This window comes from Otolemur garnettii, unplaced genomic scaffold (genome assembly GCF_000181295.1).
Source record: "Otolemur garnettii isolate 467f Iridium unplaced genomic scaffold, OtoGar3 scaffold00006, whole genome shotgun sequence".
Classification (NCBI taxonomy): Eukaryota; Metazoa; Chordata; class Mammalia; order Primates; family Galagidae; genus Otolemur; species Otolemur garnettii.
Window position 1 is genome coordinate 29,732,749 of NW_003852401.1, and position 18,851 is coordinate 29,751,599.

An 18,851-nucleotide genomic window follows, 5' to 3' on the forward strand; every position below is an offset into this window, starting at 1 on the left:
AGAGAGGGAGGGAGGGAAGAAGAGAGGAAGGGAGGGAGGGAGGGAAGGAGGGAAGGGAGGGAAGGAGAGAGGAAGGGAGTGAAGGAGGAAGTGAAGAGAGGCTGAGGGAGAGGAAACTAGCCCTACCATATAATGTTCTCAGTCTAATGACCGTGGATAAATAAGATGTGCTCAAGAACTTCAGAAACATGGTGTTTCACCTCTTCCCTTACACCCCTTTCTTAACAACTAGAGCATCTCAGAGTCACCTGACATCAGTCAATACCCTGACAATTAATCCCCCTCATCTTCTGCCAAATAATAAATAAGATTCTAGTCACAAGGGTACCTCTAAATATCAGCAAACGAACTGAACACAAAACGGTCATTAGAGAAGCCACAAATAAGCATTCCCAGGACCTAAACGACCTGGAAATTAATGGGAACAGAAAGGAAATCTAATCAGGAATTGATGCTGATTTTACACGGCGCAAAGAATGTTCTCAGAGTCAGTCCCGTCTGTCAAAACCACTTGGTTTGTGGGTTTGATTTCTAAACAAAAGTAATTATTTAGATGAAGCTTGAGCTTCAAGACAAAGGAAAAACAACACCATTCAAGGTGCCACTGAGGAATTGCAGCTTGTGCCAAGCAGCAGATCAAAATGATGGTGACATCCCGCTGGAACAAATGAAAGAGTACAACAAAGACCCTTTTATGATCCTCCCTTAACAAAGAAAGTCCTAGAAGTAGATCTTCTTGAGTGAGGCTTTACCAGGGGAATCCGACCCTAATCTGCTCTGAAAGAGGATGAGAATCTTTTGTTTCTGAGGCTACAAATCATCTGATACTTTATTGTTTCAGGGTGAGAAAGGTTGTTATTACTTAAGGGGAGGGGGAGAGAATGGGTCTCCAGATGTGCCAACCATAAAATGAAAGCCACAATGAAGTCACCAGCCCCCTGAGAATAATTAGTGACTGCACTCTTACAAAACAGTGTCCTCACATGAAAATTCAGATGGCGGCTGCCACAAACAAAAGTGGTCAATAAATCCAGAATAATCACAGTTGTGTTTTTTTCTATACATACACACTGAGTCCATTAGCTCTATTTTATTGAAAAGCATGTAAGTGCACATGCAACCAATATGCCTCTTCTCCTAAGAAGTAATGCATTATTGCAACTGTATCTTAGACTGAAATAATACACACACAGAAAAAAAATTTTCATTTTATACAGATCTCTCCCCCAATTTTTTTTTTGATTTTATGTATCAACTACTTTAAAATGTACTGATAGAACTAAACTACTCATGGGAAAAAATGCCATTCACGGACCCTTCTGTCATGAGAGGACTGTGATAGGACTCTGGGGTAGGAGATGTAGGAACTACAAACGAAAACTTTAGTGTCTCCAAGAAGCGCAATTCCTAAATTCAACTTTAAACCATAAAGCATCTCAGAGTCACCTGACATCACTTGAAAGGGACAGTGAAATTGGCCAAGGAAATTCTGTTAAAATGGTGATCAGGTTCCCAGGCTATCTCAATAATGGCTGTTGAATCCCCAAGTTTGTTAGAACTTGTAGCTTTTGTTTACGTTTGGGTCCTGAGAACAAAGAAGGAGCCTAGCAGAGGAAAGACAATAGTTTCCTCTGGCTTTCAAAGCTTCTAAGGCAAGCATAGGCACTACATTTTTTTTTTTTTTTGAGACAAAGTCTCATTATGTCGCCCTTAGTAGAGTGCTATGGCGTCACAGCTCACAGCAACCTCCAACTCTTGGGCTTAAGTGATTCTCTTGGCCTCAGCCTCCCAAGTAGCTGGGACTACAGGCACCCCCCACAACACCCAGCTATTTTCTGTTGCAGTTGTCACTGTTGTTTAGCTGGTCTGGGCCATATTTGAATCCGCCACCCTTGGTGTATGTGGCTGGCACTGTAACTGCTGTGCTACAGACACCAAGCCATGGCATAAGGTACTAATGTGATAATTTTACTACAGACCACCATTTCACTTCAATCCATCATTTGTGTTCCCTACCATTTTGTAAGGGTTGTATTTCTAGTGAAAAGCACGTACTCTGTGGAAGGAGCACATCCGTGTTTTATGATACATTTTAAAGAATATTATAAGCCTGTGATAGCCCTAAAAATAAAACAGGTGATCCAAAATGGGGCATAATCTAAACCATTACTCCAAAAATTTTCAAAACATAATTTCTGGTATTCAGATGGTCTTTGTGAAAATTATTTTGTATTTATTTTTTGGATGATAAAAAAGTGGTAACCCAAAAGGCCTGGCAAGTAAGCAAGCAATTAAAAACTGGCACAGGCAATTTAGGCAATATTTAAAGTAGATAATTAAGGAAATTACTAAGACTATGAAAATATGTCAGCCTAAAAGGTATAAATACCAATGCTAGAAAAAGTATTCAGAAAGTATCGAGTGTTTTCGTCTAGTTCTCAGTTGCTCCCACAAAAAGACACCTTGAAAATGTACTGTTATTTTTAATAAAATTCTTAGAAAAAAAGAGTGTATTATTTCAAAAGTAGCTCAAGTGTGGAGGGACTTAAACAAATCGGTAAGAGCATCCAAGTAATTTATTTGGTAATAAACTATAGTAAGCAATCATAGAAAACAATTACTTTGAAATTTCAATAACATTAAAGAAAATCATGCTTTTTTTAACCCATAAAGAGGCATGATTTTAAGAAAGTTGAGCAATTCATTTAAAGCAGCAGTTCTCAGCCTGTGGGTCTCAACCCCTTTTTTCCATTTGTAACAAGGCGGCAATTAGCAAGGTTGAGAACCACTGATTTGAAGTTTCAAACACCACCCTATCTCATCAATGAAGCTTTCTCAAGACTCTGTAAGTTTCCATTCTGGTCTTCCCTATACCCTGGCTAAAACTCTTGAAGGATCCTTTTGCTTTTTGCCTGATGTTTCATTTAGTTAACTTACGTCCCAGTCCATCTCTGGCTAGAGACTATCAGCCTCTTGAAACCCAAGGGGACATCTTATTCAACTTGGCATTCTCCCAAAGCCTTACAAACAGTAGATACTCAGTAAGTGACTGTTGACCTCTGGTCACAAATTCCTGCAGAGGAATTTAGCATAAATCCTAGGTCATATATACAGCTATTGGGGAGAAAACAGATGGTTAAAAAAAGTTAAATCCACTTTTATTCAGAGATCTGTTTGATTTTTGTTTAAGCATAAAGAAATCTTTTGATCTACAAACCCCCCTCTCTCCCTTTCTCTCTCTCTCACATACACACACACCAATTAGGATTTCCCATTTACCTTTTCTGTGACATCCTGAGGCTCTGGAAAATTTGACTAATATCAGTTTCTCTGATTTGAGAGAAACTGGGAACATTACTTCAAAAAAAATCAATGCACTAATTTTTCAAAAATGCAGTCCTAATATGAAACTGAATGGGCGACTAAGAGGTATTATTAACAACTTCACATAGACATTCTAAAGATAAAAAGCAGCACGCTACCAAAAGAAGCGCAAACTTTCACCATATTTTCACACACTATGAACTGCTATAGGCATAAGAACGGATAAAGCTCCACTCACCTTTATATCATTATGCTGGCAGCCAATAAATACTGTGATCAAGGAGAAAAGGCTTCTCAATACAGAGATGCACGTGAAAGAAACCAATGAGAGCCGTTTAGAAGGGCTGGTTTGAATGTTCTTTCTGCTGCCGAGATGCCAATATCCAAGACAAAGTCACTACCACACACACTTATCACTTCCAGGGTAACTGTGTGAGTGAGGACTCTTTTGCACCCTAGGCCATAACTTGGGTCCCCCAAATCACCCAGCCCTTGCAACTCAATGCAGAGGGGACCCCACAGCCAAGTGTCAGAACGTGCATGTCCGCACCATCACACACTGAACACCTAACAAAAATGTCATACTTCTGACTTACGTAAGCTCTTTTAAATCCTGCCTATACTTATTTTGATGGTAGGGGCAGCCAAGTTTATTTCTTTTTGATGGAGGATATAATTCCTGAAACAATATCCAACCTAAGAGTCAATTCCACAAATTATAATCTTGGCTTTCCAAGAGGTTCAGCACAACTGGCCAAAATCTGGCTAAGAAAATTTTTCCTTTTATTAAGATCTTGGAAGATCTTCATAATACATTGACTGGCATGCCCCAAAAAGTAAAAACAGGCAGCAAGAGGTAAACATGTAGAAGAAAGAGGTATGCAAGAATTATCATGAAAATAAATCATAGATTTTACCATAATTATTAATACTTCTGACCTAATAAAATCTTTAACCAGCTCCTAACTGCATTGAATTTTCAATTAATGGTTCTATATTCCCAACATCTTATTTCTAAAAAACACAACAAAAACAAAGGTGATTTTCAGATTTTTGCTTTGTTTTGTTTGCAGTGGGTACAGTGTTTCATTTAGTTTGCTTTTAGTTTGCAGTTACTCTGTTAAGAAATAGTGACCTTCATACCCTGATCATATAAAACTATTCAATAAGAAATCAACTTAGCAAAGTAGACTTTTTAGGCACTTTATAATATCCCAAATTATCAAATAAATACTTAAGAGGGATCAATATTCTCATGAAGAGTGTGTACTTAAATGCATATTATAAAGATTTTCAAGTGGGGGATGGTGGCTGACACCTGTAATCCTAGCACTCCAGGAGGCTGAGGCCTGAGGACTGCTTGAGCTCAGTAGTCTGAGACCAGCCTGACCAAGAGTAACACCCTGTCTCTACTAAAAATAGAAAGAAAAAACTAGCTCTGTGCTGGGCGCCTATACTTGCAGCTACTCAGGAGGCTGAGGCTAGAGGATCTCTTGAGCCCAAGAGACTGAAGTTGCTGTGAGCTATGAAGCCACAGCGCTCTACCCAGGGCACAGAGTAAGACTGAGACCCCATGTAGTAAGATAAGAGTCAGTCAGGGTGGGGCTGACGTGACACAGCTGGTCTGGTGGCTTTAACTCCTAGGTGACTTTTCCTAATGTCTCCCATTCTTGTTGTTTTGTAAACTCAGCTTTAACCTAAAGGTGTATGTATCTTGAGTAGTTTAGGGCAACTGATTTAGGAGACTAACTTTTGAATTAGAAATGTTTTGAGTTATGGGTTATATCCATTGTTGTTTATTATGGGTCATGGGTTAGGAGGATTATTGTTATTTAAGATAAGGGTTAATTATTGTTGTTTAAGGTAAGAGTTAGTACAATTCTTGCTTTTAACTTTTATGTATAAAACCGTGATTTTGGAAATGGAAGAACAGAACAGTCTTGGAGAGGTTACTCTCACTGTTCTCTAGAATCACCAGCCTTCTGATAAAATTTGGTGAACCTATCCCCATCTCTGTATATTGACCGACAGTGACAGGCCAGACTCTCTTTCTCTCGTAATAAGACTGTCTCGAAAATTTTTTTCAAAAACAAGGACTGAAACAAAGTTTCTGTGGGGAGAAATCATTTTATATATAGTTTAGAGAAATATAATGTAGGAGGTGCACATAGGATAAAATACATTTTTCCAAAACAACCACTGCCAGGAATTCATTATAAATGCTAAGTCTGCACATGTAGCTGTTTAGGAGAAACTAGACAGATGGTTTTAAAAATTAAATCCACTTTCCCTCAGAGATCTGCTTGATTGTGTTATCAGCATACTCTCACAGAACTGAGCACCCCAAAACCTCTAGCCAGGACAGCACCTGCTGCCCAAGGCACATTCTCCATTAATTACTTCGTGCTTGTCATAGCCCTTTTCCCTTCTCCCTTAACTCTCAAAATAAGTCTGAGTCACAATCACCTGCAATGGTCTGGCATGTTCCCACGAACTAAGACACTTTGTACAGTTACTTGACTTACCCTGATCCCTGTTTCCTTTTGTTAAGCTGATAGTACCCAAGCCAACGTCCGGAGGTAGGAGGGGAAATGCAGCCAATTCTTAATTATAAACCTCCTCCTAGCAGGGAAAGGGTAAGGGACCCAGGAACGTTCAGTCTATTTCCCTCACTGCTTTCTCCACTTGATCAAATGAGATACACAGGATGAATGACACTCCCAAAAGTTAAGCTCCTATTGTAATAAACACCTGCCTACACCAGGTTTCTAGCTTTATACCATGTATCATTCAGATTATCTCCTTCCTCAATAGAAAACAATTCCCCCTTAGAAACTTACTAATCCTATTAAAATACGATACTTGGGACAAAAATATATATATGTAATACAGAAAAATTACAAAGAAAATTTCAGACATGTAGTCTGAAAAAGACTAAATTTAGTACAAAAGTAAAATAAAATTACCACTAATCATCTGAACTGGAATAAGTATTATTTAACGTCAAAAGACATTTGTTTTTCCTGCTTAGAAATTCACTTGTGTGTTAAGTTATATCTTTTTTGCTAGAAAACTACTAAAATATTATTATCAGGAAATGGTAAATCCCTAGAAAATAAAAACTAACTAAACATGCTAAGAGCTTGGCTTGGTGCCCATAGCTCAACAGTTAGGGCGCTGGCCACACACCCTGGGGCTGGCGGGTTTGAACCCCACCCAGGTGCCCATAGTCCCAGCTACTTGGGAGGCTGAGGCAAGAGAATCACATAAGCCCGAGAATTTGAGGCTGCTGTGAGCTGTGACAACACAGCACGCTAATGAGGGTGACATAGTAAGTAAGATTCTGTCTCAAAAAAAAAAAAAAATACTAAGAGTTCGTTTACTCAAAAACAGCAAAACAATAAATTCTTATAGTCTGTATTTAAGGAATTTAGCTACAATTCCACTAAAGTGGATTGCTCTTTGGCAAGTTATACTGGAATCTCTGAGTAAAATATGAATCTCTCAAAACAAAGAGCTTTTATTTTATAATTTCTAATGCCAAGAGTAAACCAAGTGAACACTGTCCAATTTTAAAGTTAAATAAGTGACTTTTAGAAAACATTTTAAATTCATTTTTATAGTTCTGTCATTTATGCAAAGTAAAGAAAGCAGATGGCTGATTTTTCTGACAGCAAACATACTAATTAATCACATCTTTTTCCAATGATGTTAAAACATGTCCAAGAGAAGTAATGCTTGACCCTAAAGCCAATGTGGCTGATATGGCCACAAGGCAAAAACACATGATTATGGTCCAAAAGAGAGAAGCATAAAAGGTAAAAATGCAGCTCTCCCGCAGGCCAAGGCAGAATAAAGGATAACAATGAAGAAGGTCTAATTCCTCTTGACCAATCAAAAATAAGAATGAAGATGAGCCAAGTAGATAGGCCTCTGGGTGGAAGTAAAGAACAAAGAAACTGCAAGAAGATTGTTCTTCAGGCTGAAAAAGTAGAGAAAATGGAAGAGAGCAATTTTACCTACCACTCCTCCTCTCTGCTTCACTTCTGTTCCTTTCTTTTCCTATTACTATTTCTCAGATTTCTTTCTCTCCTTAATTCCTTCTGTTTAAAAAGTCTCGTCTTTCCTCCCCTCCTTTGGAATGCTCCTGCGTCCCTCCCCCTTTCGCCCTTGTTCTCAGCTGGCTGGGAAGATACAAGAAAGGCTTCCAACCTGCTGGCAGTGACGGATGGCTGTGCAAAGGCACACAATGGCCAGTGCAGGCATGTCACCAGCCCTGCAGCCGACCTTCCAAAGAGAACCAAGCTGAAGTCTGCCACCAGGGAGGCGGATTTAATTAAGGTTACAGCAAAGGACGGAGCTGCCTGTGGGCTGCATTCTCTGCAAAGGGCAGAGCTTCAAAATCCTTGTCAATTAAGAAAGAACCAGGAAAGTTATGTTGGTAGAATGTTGAAGGCTGGGGAGAGAAAAAGCAACAGAGATGTATCTGAAAATGAAGCACAAACACAGCACACATTCACGATCCAGTGATATACCAACATCCAAACACGATGACAGTTGGAAACATACAATGAGGTACATTTTGACGTGCCTTTCAAACTAAGAAATACTCTAGACTCAACCACAAAACTCCAGGAAGTGATCAAGAAATACAGTAGTGTCTCAGTGTATGAAATCAATGTCCACAAATCTGTAGCCTTTGTATACGCCAATAACAGTCAAACTGAGAAGCAAATTGAGGACACAATTCCCCTTACAGTAGCTTCAAAGAAAATAAAATACTTAGGAATATGCCTAACAAAAGAGATCGAAGGAGCTAAGGAAATTTTGCCCCAAAATATGACTCCTTGGTATAAAGAATATTTCGAATTAAAGGTCATTCATGATCAAGAAGCATTGAAAGAAACCTGTCCTCTCTACATAAAATCTGAGTAACCTGATTGAGAATCAAAAAGGGGCTGCTGACTTCCTTATTACATGCTAATAGAATGGCCCCAAAGTGATTTTGAAGCCGGTATCTCAAGTTAATCTACAATCAGTTTCCACACCCACCCACACCCCCACCCCACCCCACCCACGCCAACCACTTGTTGCACCCATACTTTCCACATTCTCCCCCCACCCTTTCTAAAAGGCATCTATAAAAGTCTCTGACCGTCACTGAGACGGGTAATCATTCTTGTGGTTCCTCCCATGCTCCTGGTATTTGAAACTAAACCTTTCTCTTATTAATCTACCGTAATTGTGAGTTGATCTTTTAGTGAACCAACCGAGGGAAAAGGGCAGGTTTCGTCATTATCTCTACAAGGTAAAGAATCTTTACCAAGAGAATTATGAAACCCTAAGAAAAGAAATAGCAGAAGACATTAACAAATGGAAGAACATACCATTTTCTTGGCTGGGAAGACTCAACATGTTTAAAATATGTATTCTCCCCAAAACAATCTACAGATTCAAAGTAATTTCCATTAAAATACCAACATCATTGGAAAAAGTAGTTGTTCTTTAGTATGGAACCAGAACAAATCCAGTAGAGCCAAGGCAATTTTTAGTAATAAAAATGAAGTTGGGGGCATCACTCTACCAGACTTTAGGTTATATTACAAGTCCATAGGGACTAAAACAGCATGGTATTGGCACAAAAATAGAGACACAGACATTTGGAACAGGACAGAAAACCAAGAGATGAAACCAGTTTCTTACTGTCATCTGGTCTTTGATAAACCGAACAAAAGCATACACTGGGGAAAAGAATACTTATTCAACAAATGGTGGTGGGAGAATTGGATAACCACGTGTAAAAGACTAAAACTGGACCCACACCTTCACCACTTACAAAAATTAACTCAAGATGGATCAGAGACTTAAATCTAAGACATAAAATGATAAAAAATATTAGAGGAAAATGTGGGGAAAACTCTTGATGATGTTGGACTGGGGAAAGATTTTATGAAAGATTTCAGTGGCCACTGCAACAATCACATAAATAAACAAATGGGATTTAATTAAGCTGAAAAGCTTCTACACAGCTAAGGACACAACAAGTAAAGCAGAATGGGACAAGATATTTGCATGGTATGAATCTGACAAAGGATTGACAACTAGAATTTACAGAGAACTTAAATTAATCAACAACAACAAAAAAAGAATAACAATCCCATCTACCATTGGGCAAGAGACATGAACAGAACCTCCTGGGGGAAGACAGATGAATGGCTAACAAACATTTGAAAAAGTGCTCATTGTCCCTAATCATCAGAGAAATGCACATCACCTAACCCCAATGAGAATAGCTCATATCACAAAGTCTCAAAGCTACAGATGCTGATGTGGATGCAAAGAGAAAAAAAACACTTTGACACTGGTGGTGAGACTGAAAACTAATACAACCTCTTTGGAAAGAAGTATGGAGAATCCTCAAAGAACTCAAATTAGACCTCCCATTTGACCCCACAATCCCACTACTAGACATGTACCCATTTTATCATAAGGATATTTGGATTAGATTTTTTTTTCTTTTTTTGAGACAGAGTCTCACTATTTCACCCTGGGTATAGTGCCATGGTGTCACAGCTCACAGCAACCTCCAACTCTTGGGCTTAAGCGATTCTCTTGCCTCAGCCTCCCAAGTAGCTGGGACTACAGGTGCCAGCCACAATGCCCGGCCATTTTTCTGGTTGTAGTTGTCATTGTTGTTTGGCAGGCCCAGGCTGGGTTCAAACCCGCCAACTCTGGTGTATGTGGCTGGTGCCCTAGCCGCTGAGGTACAGGCACCAAGCCTGCACTAGATTCTTTATCGAAGTTCAATTTGCAATTCCCAAGACGTGAAAATAATCTAAATGCCCATCAGCCCAGGAATGGATTAACAAACTGTGGTATATGAAGAAGTCTTTCACGTTCTTTGAAAGGTTGGGAGGCAAGGTGTCACCTGCGGGTAAGTTAAAAGCCAAAAGACAAAACAGTCATAGCCCTCTCTTACTATGAAATGTGAAACACAGGCCAAATATTCATCAAGACCCTTGTGCTCCAGGGAGTCAAAAGGCAGGACTTCCGATGGAAAAGTAATTACTCAGCACTAGAGTGGTGGCTGGACTCTGCAGAGCCAAACAGGGATAGAAGTCCCAGCTACTTAGGAGGCTGAGACAGGAGGATCACTTTGAAGCCAGAAATTCCAGACAAGGCCACAGAATATGACAGCCTCAGCAACACAGTGAGAGACTCTCTTTAAAAACATACATAGGGGCTTGGCGCCTGTGGCTCAAGCAGCTAAGGTGCCCCCCATGTACACCTGAGCTGGCAGGTTCGAATCCAGCCAGGCCTGCCAAACAACAATGATGGCTGCAACCAAAAAAATAGCCAGGCCTCGTGGCAGGCGCCTGTAGCCCCAGCTGAATGGGAGGCAGAGGCAGGAGAATCACTTGAACCCAAGAGTTGAAGGTTGCTGTGAGCTGTGATGCCACAGCACTCTACCCAGGGTGACAGCTTGAGGCTCTGTCTCAAAAAAAAAAAACAAAACAAAACAAAAAAACATACATACGTATACATATACATACACACAGAGACACACATACACAGCTGGAAACAACAGGACAGGGACTGTGTGACGAGCTCAAGAGCCACACAAGTACAAACAGAAAGAAATGCTTGAAGGTTAAAGCCAAGCTCAGACAACAGGGTAACCAGACTGCTAGCAAGTTATTTATCAGCTGACCCTGCTTTAGAAAGGGGAGCCATATGGTAAGGCAGGCAGCACGTAAATCAGCACAGGCTCTCAGGAAAGCAGCAATTGTCATTAGCCAAAAGATGTCACCAGCCCTGCTGAAAGACTGTCCTTCCATCCTTCAGCCTCTTGAGCTATCCTTCGCATACATTTTATTTCCTGTCCACTGCTAACTTCTCAGCATGAGGTGCGCTTCCCGTTTGGACATGCCATAGGGTGGCTGGGAAGTGGCTATTAATAAATATCTCCCGAGCAATTAAAGTCATGTCTTTCTCATTAATGAAGTACGATATATTTTTAACCTCCATATAAAGTTAATTTTTATAGTGGTAGCACTGGCAGTATTAAAAAACAATGAGTTTTTTTTCTTAACTACAATCTTTTAAAAAACAACAACAACAATAACTCATTTTTCTCATTCCTTCTGAAACAGGAATCAGGCATTTGTGTCCTTATGCAAAACTAAATGTTTCCAATCCCTAAAATGCTAATTAACTTTCCAACTTAACTTTATGTGGAAAAACTAGCCATTCTTCAAGGAAGTGAGTCACCATATTAGCATTATGACAATCGAAGGCATACAGCCTCCAAAGTGCAAGCCAATAATTAGGTAAGAACCCCTACATCCATAAGGATTTCACTTTGCAGCAAGACTTAGTAATCAGACCTGGCCAGGACAGCAAGTGTGTTGCGAATATTCTATATTAAAGATACTTACATGAAACTCAGAGTCAATGAGGTCAATTGTTTTCTCCCTGGCTCAATACTGATCGTCTTAAATTTCAAATCTTTCAGGCAACAATGTACTAATCCCACTTCTATCCAGTGGTAGAGCCATTTTTTAAAATATATGAAAGCTAAGAAGGCTACAATCTCTCCTAGACAATCTTTTCATAATATAAAATTCTTATCAAATACTGAACTTTTACTTAGTGTTCAAAATAAGACGGACTCCCGATAAATGTAAAAGGTTTATCACTAATCACCATGTAACAAAAGCAAATGTATTGTTCCCTATCTGGTTAAAAGGTTAATCTAATAATAACAATTTCAAAGCAGATTTGCCTGATAGATCAAAGGACTGATTTGTTGGGAGATAATAATACTGTGTTTTAAGACATGCTCAGCTTCTGAGTCTGTTTCACTTTTTTAAAAAGTCATTTTAATAAAGACCCTATGCTTTATTTCTCTTTGCATTGCTCACAGCAACCAGCACAGTGCCTTGGACATCCTAGGAATGCAATAAAATATTTGCTGAACATAGTTCCTGACAGCCAACATTAAAGGGTCCCTAACGTGTGTGCTGGGAAAACAAAAGAACGTACAAACATATTTCTAGTATATTTTTATCCTATGATTCACAATACAAATCTGAATGGTGTTTCTAGGAACTTGGCTCTTTTAAAAAACGCACACTTCCACAGTACTTTAAATTTGCATCCTGGTTATAGAAAATGCAAGTTTAGCTAATGTTATTTTTATACTCAGTTCCTTATTTGACAGAAATTTATTACAAGGAACATCAGCCCACTACCATGTGTAAGTAACTAGGAAATGAAAAAGGTGCAATGTCTGTCTTAAACTTAAGCGTAATGAGTTCTGAAGCCCAAATGGCAACTACTTGACCATTAAAATAACTAGACTATTAACAAAGCCAAATAGGAATAAATAAGAATATGTTGGGGGGAGGGGAGGAAGCACCAACTAGAAATTGGGACAAAAGAGTTTTTGTCCCTACTCAGCCATTAATTTACTATATGACCTCACCTGATTACTGAGCCTCTCTGGGCACCAACTTCTTTGTTTTCATATTATTTTTAAGGTCCCTTTAAACTGCATGCTAAGATTTAACATATGTAGCACTGGCTAGAAAACTGGTTTCTATTCAGATCCCCTCCCCTCAAAAATAGACACATTTAACTTGATTGATTTAAATATCTGAGTTTGAATTTCTAGCAAAGGCAATTTATTAAAATGTCACATGAGCTTAAGTCCACTTCAAGGAAAACCAAAGCAAGTATTGCTTACAGATTCAAGTTTCACCTAGACAACAGCTGCTGCTATTGAGAATGGACTTTCTTACAATCTAGTTGAAAATTATACCTCTTTACAAATGCTGAAAACCAGTGAGGGTGATTTTCATGGTCTGTAGCCTTTCTTTTTTTCCTTTTCCATATTCATCGCGTTGGGAGAGAGGAATGTAGAAGGGCCAGTTTGGCTTGGGAAGACAGAGTACAGATGCTACAACACGAATCCAGACAAACCCCTCTCAATTGGCCTACTGTACTAGACAGCCCATTCTTCTAATGAATGCTCACAACTCAAATGAAATGAAAAGATTTCTTGTGGCTGGGATAGGGAGAAGCCTGGACAAGTAAGGAATGCCCTCTGACAATAGCTAGCCTAAACTCTAACGAACTCACTCTCAAGACAGGATTCAGAGCATTCTGGAAAAAGCCAACAAAATGAAAATGTGTGGCTTAGACCAATCTGATGAAGCTGTGATCTGTATCGAACTGTTTGTAGCTTTTTAAAATAACACATATATATATACTTTGAAAGTATCTTTTGAGATAGACACTAGATGCTTATAAATTACATTATATATTATATATATGGCAAAGTTAATCAAATATAATCCTCAGAACATTCCATAAACCATTGCTAATTCATTTTACAGATGAAGAAATGATATGCAAATGTTCAACAATGGTCAGAGCCTTGTTTTAAACCCAAATCTGACTTCAAGTCTTCCAATCTTTGCATTTTAAACGGTACCTCGGACCAGTTTCGGTCCCTACTATTTTGTCTGAGTTCATTAACTGCATTTCTCACAAAATTGCCTGCGTGACCCCTCCCCCCACTGGCCTGTTCCTCCTCTGGCTCCCTAAAGCATCCTACCCATAATTCTCCCACTTACTGGACTTTCTCATTGTTAATTTCCTGTGTCCCAGGTCAGACTCTTTCTTTAATAGCAGAAACTGTGTCTTACTCTTTTTAGATGAAAACCACCACGTAGGTATCTTCCATGCCCTGTGGTCTCCCCAGCCGCAACCACTCCATGTAACTCCCTCTTCCTACCAGCTTCCTGGGAGGTCTAGAATACAGTAAGTGATTAAAAAGTGTTCGTTGAACAGATAGTGGGTGGGTGGATGATGCACTACTCAAATATCCTAGAGGACTTTACAACGTGCACATTCCCAGACTTTCATGCAAGTCTAAAACTGTGACTTTGATAGTGATTATTAAGTTTTCTCTTTCTGAAATGTAGTTTATCTTTCTCAATTTCAGAAACTTGCACAGAGGCATGTACCTAGTCAGTAGTACCTTCTCCACTTCAGAAAGGGCCCTTTGTCTGTCTTCTGTTCATTTTCTAGGCAGCCGTTTGAGTATAAGCTAGATGAGCTCCATCACAACACGACTGAGGTGTTGCCCTATTCTGATTTCCTGCTATGAATCTGACCCTTTTGAAAATTCACAGATGGCAGGCTAGAGCAAAGAAGGAGATTACTCAAACCATGACACAGGACATCCACACGAGCACCGTGGAAGAATTATAGTCTCTACTTCCCTGTCCACACAAGGGCCAGTCCTCAGCTTACTTTCTCATTCACAGGATGACAAAGTACAACAGGTGGTGACTCAGAATTCACTTCTCACCTTAGTTTTGTGAGCTTTTAAGGACATATCCACCAGATAAACGGTATCAGGTGGACTGAACTGAAAGCCAGTAGACAGACCTCCAGCTACACTCACCAGACTGATGCTCTCGTGAGGGAACACAGAAAGCTTTGGGGGTGTCATTCCAATGGAAAGAACAAAGCGCCCTGAAGTGCTACCCAGTGCCCTCAGCACATTCCTGTTTTTCTCAGAAATGCAAACTGAGGTAATCCCAGCGCTTTGGAAGACTAAAGCAGGAGGACCACATGAGGCTAGGAGTTGGGACCAGCCTAGGCAACATAGGGACACCTCATCTCTACAAAAAAATGGATATCAAAAAAATTTTCTTTAAAGAAATCCAGGCAAAAAAGAACCCTCTGATTAGGTAATCAAGGATACACCTCCAGAGTATGACACCCAGACGGATTCTGAAACCAGCAAGCTTCCTTCAGCAGTCAAATACACATTAATAATTCTGTTCCAGCCAACCAACGAACTTTAAGACTATTTTAAATGTGCTTGTTTTTAACACAGAACCATTTCCAACAGATTTGTCTGGCTGCCCCCTCCGGCTCAGGTGAAGGCACTCCCCACCCCCCATGTCTAAATTCTCACTCTTCACTTGTTAGAGCTTGGCAGAGGACATCCACACCCTGGGCGTGTGTGACTGAGCATCGTGTTGTCACACAGGAACCAGGGGAGTGAACCCAAGGCTGTGAATGGCTCATGGGGGTAATGAAAGTTCTTAAAATTATTAGGCACTCCATCCTTAACCCCAGCTGCTGATGAAAGGAGACATATATCAAAGTCTGTTTTCCTAACCTTATGTGGAGAATTTAAGTGAGCTGTTTCCGCTTCAGGGAGAGGTCTGGTGACACACATCAACCCTCAGCAAAAAGCATCCAGAGAAGTCAGGACCTTGGTTTTTTGCTAAGGGTGTAGTAACTAGCGTTAACTGCGGCTCTTTGGAGGGGGCCGCCGCCTCCTGCCAGGACCTCCAAACTCTGCAGAGAAAAGCTGGGAATGGGGCTCGGTACTAAGTCTACTCCCAGCTTTAAGGAAAGCTGCACGGGAACTTAAAGCTTCGCCTCACATTAACTAACAAAAGAGGGGTGGGAGACGGGGGCTCAGCAACTCGGAGGGCGAGTAAGCAGACAAAGATTACCCCAAAGGCGTAAGCGCGCGCACCCCGAAGCCGAGACGGCAGTGCACACTCCATCAACCACTCACTACAGTCGGCTTCCCGCGGGGTTTATTATCCCACCCAGCCCACTCCAAAAAGTTTAAGGCTGTTCACTGCGTCCTTGAAAGGTCCATTGTTCCCTTCCCTGTAATGGTAAAGAAAAGAGAGTGGCAGAAGAAATCAACACAGGGTTCCCAAGGACCAGTTGGGGAGAGGACTGACTCCGGAGGAGTCTGGTTACTGCTAATCCAGAGGAGACGTGGAAAGGAGGCGCAGCGGGGAGGGCACGAGGACGTCTTCCATTTCAGCAGAAATGCCCCACGGCGGAACGGGCCAGGCCGCCGGGAGCGGGGAAGGTGTGCGGGACCCGGTCCGCGCCTTGGCCGTGGCCTCCGGCACAGCGGAGTAGGCGGGGCAGGGGGCGGGTGACTCTCGGCTCCTTACCTTCCCCTCCCCCGCTTGGCGTCGGTTAACTCAGGTGCCTACACAGCGGTCCACAGGGAGGGAGCGGGGCTCCTGGAGTCCTCGGGTCCTGATCTTCTCTCCATGGCCAGGGAGCCCCTGGAGCCCTCCGCCACCGCCGCTGCTGCCGCTCGTTCGTAACTGGCAGGCGCAGCTTCTGCCCGGAGGAAAAATACTCTCCTCCCGGGAGTGACGCGCACTTCCCTCCGCCTCTGCCTCTTCCTCCAGCCCCGAGCCCGGGGAGCAGGGGCCTCGGCTCGCTCTCTCCCGGAGCCGCCGCTCGCCTTTCTCTGCTCCTTCCCCCGCGGGAGGAAGAGGTGGAGAATCGCCGCCCTGGCGGCTCGGGCCCGAGCGTCCCCGCGACAATAGGGGAGTAGGAGGGGGCGCGAGGCGGAGCGGGGTCCCAGGAGTCGCGCTTGCCCCTAGTCGGCGGGCGCCGCGGCTGGCTAGGGTCGCGCTCAGCCTCCGCCGGCCAGACAAGCGGCCCGGCTTTGCTGGGCCGGGGACTGTGGATTGGGTGGGACGGAGGGCCGGCGACAGCGAGGGGGCGGAGGGAGAGGAGGAGCCTGCGGCCGGAGGAGGCGGTGGCCTGGCCCGGCCCCTCCCGCTGCCCCGGGCTGGCGGCGAGCTGTGGACACGGAGGATCAGCGCCACTCGCTGCCCAGCGCAGGAACAGCGCCCCTGCTCACGCAACGCGGGGCAGGTCCCCAGCCGGTGCCCCGGGCTGCAGCTGCAGGTGCCTGCCCCTGGCGGGCGCACACCCGGCCTAACAGAACCCGCGCCTGGGACGCCATCACCCCCGGCCGAGCCTGGTACTGAGCCTCTGTCATGCCCTGGTAACTCTGTACCCCATCGCCTCCGGCCGAGCGTGCCCATAACTTCTCGGCTCAGAGTGACCCTGCGCCCCAACACCCCATCCCCTGAGGTAGACTCTGCATCCCATCATCCCCAAAGGAACTTGCACACTCCCGCAATTTTTTTTTTTTTTTTGAGCGTCGCGTCACCGCACAATGACCATCCCCACCTGGCCAGCCACGGACACTGGATTCTTAGCCCTCTGCGAAGAACCAGCGTGCCTCGACTCAGGACAGCTCCTTTGGTAGCTTGGAGCAGCCCCAGCACTCCGCTGTCGGAGCAGAATAAATATTCCTGCATCTCCCCACGCCTCCTATGCGCGCCACTCTGGAGTGGCTACTGCTGTCATGGGTGGCGTTGAAAGCCACTCCCTGACCCACCCCAATGCCGGTGGACACCCGCACCGGGGCTGCAGCGGCCCCACCGCCACCACCCTCCCCCTCGCTGGGGCTGCTCTCACTCCGGAAAGGCCTTGGCTCCCGTTCAAGGCACGGCCCGAGCTGGAGCGGTCAGACCCACAAGGTCCTGAGCTAATGACAGCTGCCGGACTGCCAAATCGGGCACGTTGTCGTCTTCTGTTTAATTCGGATTTGGAAGTTTCTGTCCTAGGAAACTCTCTCAGTAAAATACTGTACAGATAGGATTGTTTCGTTTTCAGGGTTGCCCTTTTTCCTTGCCCCGTTTAATAAAACTTCAGTCGTGTAACTTATGACACACTCAGCAGTCAGGAAGGGGAATCCCATACTGCTGTTCCAGACTTTGTAGAAGGAATGAGTGTTCCTAATTTTTCTCTGATGATAAGAATCCCCTGGGGCACTTCGAAAACAGTATAGAGGTGCCTGGAGTATGTAAGTTTGGGAAACAGCGCTAGAATGCATCCTCAACTTAATTAAAACCTTGGGAAGAAGCCTCCAAAACAGCGTTTTAATAATGAGATCTTAACAAAACCTTACTCAGGTGCCTTTGGAAGCCACTGTCCCTTCCAGGAGACGAAGAGAGGAAAGGTTTTTAAAACAAGGCGGATTGTTTTGTATGAGAAGCTGGAAGGGTCAAAGGCTATTTCAGTGGTGCAAAGTGAAAGGTTTAGGACCATGCTTTAAGAGGACAGGGCAGGAACTATCGCCCTTTGGAGGGCTGAAAAATGATCCCTCTGGAAAGATACCAGACTCTACTCCCTGGAACCTCTAAATGTTAATTTATGTTTAAACAGGGTCTTTGCAGATGTGATTAAATTAAGGGTTTTGAGTTGGGGGAGATTACTCTGGATTATCAAGATGGACCCTAAGTGCAATCACATGTACCCTTATAAAACAAAGGCAGAGAAGGCAGGACTAGCTGGCTCCCACCTGCAGCCAGCACTCTGAGAGGCAGAGGCAGGAAGATCTCTTGAGTTCAGGAGTTGGAGACCAAAAGACCGGCCTGAGCAGGCTCAGCGCCTGTGGCTCAAGCGGCTAAGGCGCCAGCCACATACACCTAAGGTGGAGGGTTCGAATCCCCAGCCCGGGCCCACCAAGCAACAATGATGGCTGCAACCAAAAAAAAAAATGGCCAGGTGTTGTGGCGGGCGCCTGTAGTCCCAGCTACTTGGGAGGCTGAGGCAGGAGACTCACTTGAGCCCAGGAGTTGGAGGTTGCTGTGAGCATGATG

General features: G+C 43.0%; 1 protein-coding gene across 1 annotated transcript in view; it reads right to left on the reverse strand.

Annotated features, from left to right (window-relative positions):
• Nucleotides 1-16,851, reverse strand: part of TMEM2 (transmembrane protein 2) — an 82,957-nt gene extending 66,106 nt beyond the window's left edge. The window contains exon 1 of the mRNA XM_003782948.2: nucleotides 16,332-16,851. The gene's annotated coding sequence lies outside the window, so the exon portion shown is untranslated. The remainder of the gene's footprint in view (nucleotides 1-16,331) is intronic.
• Between the last annotated feature and the right edge of the window lie 2,000 nt (nucleotides 16,852-18,851).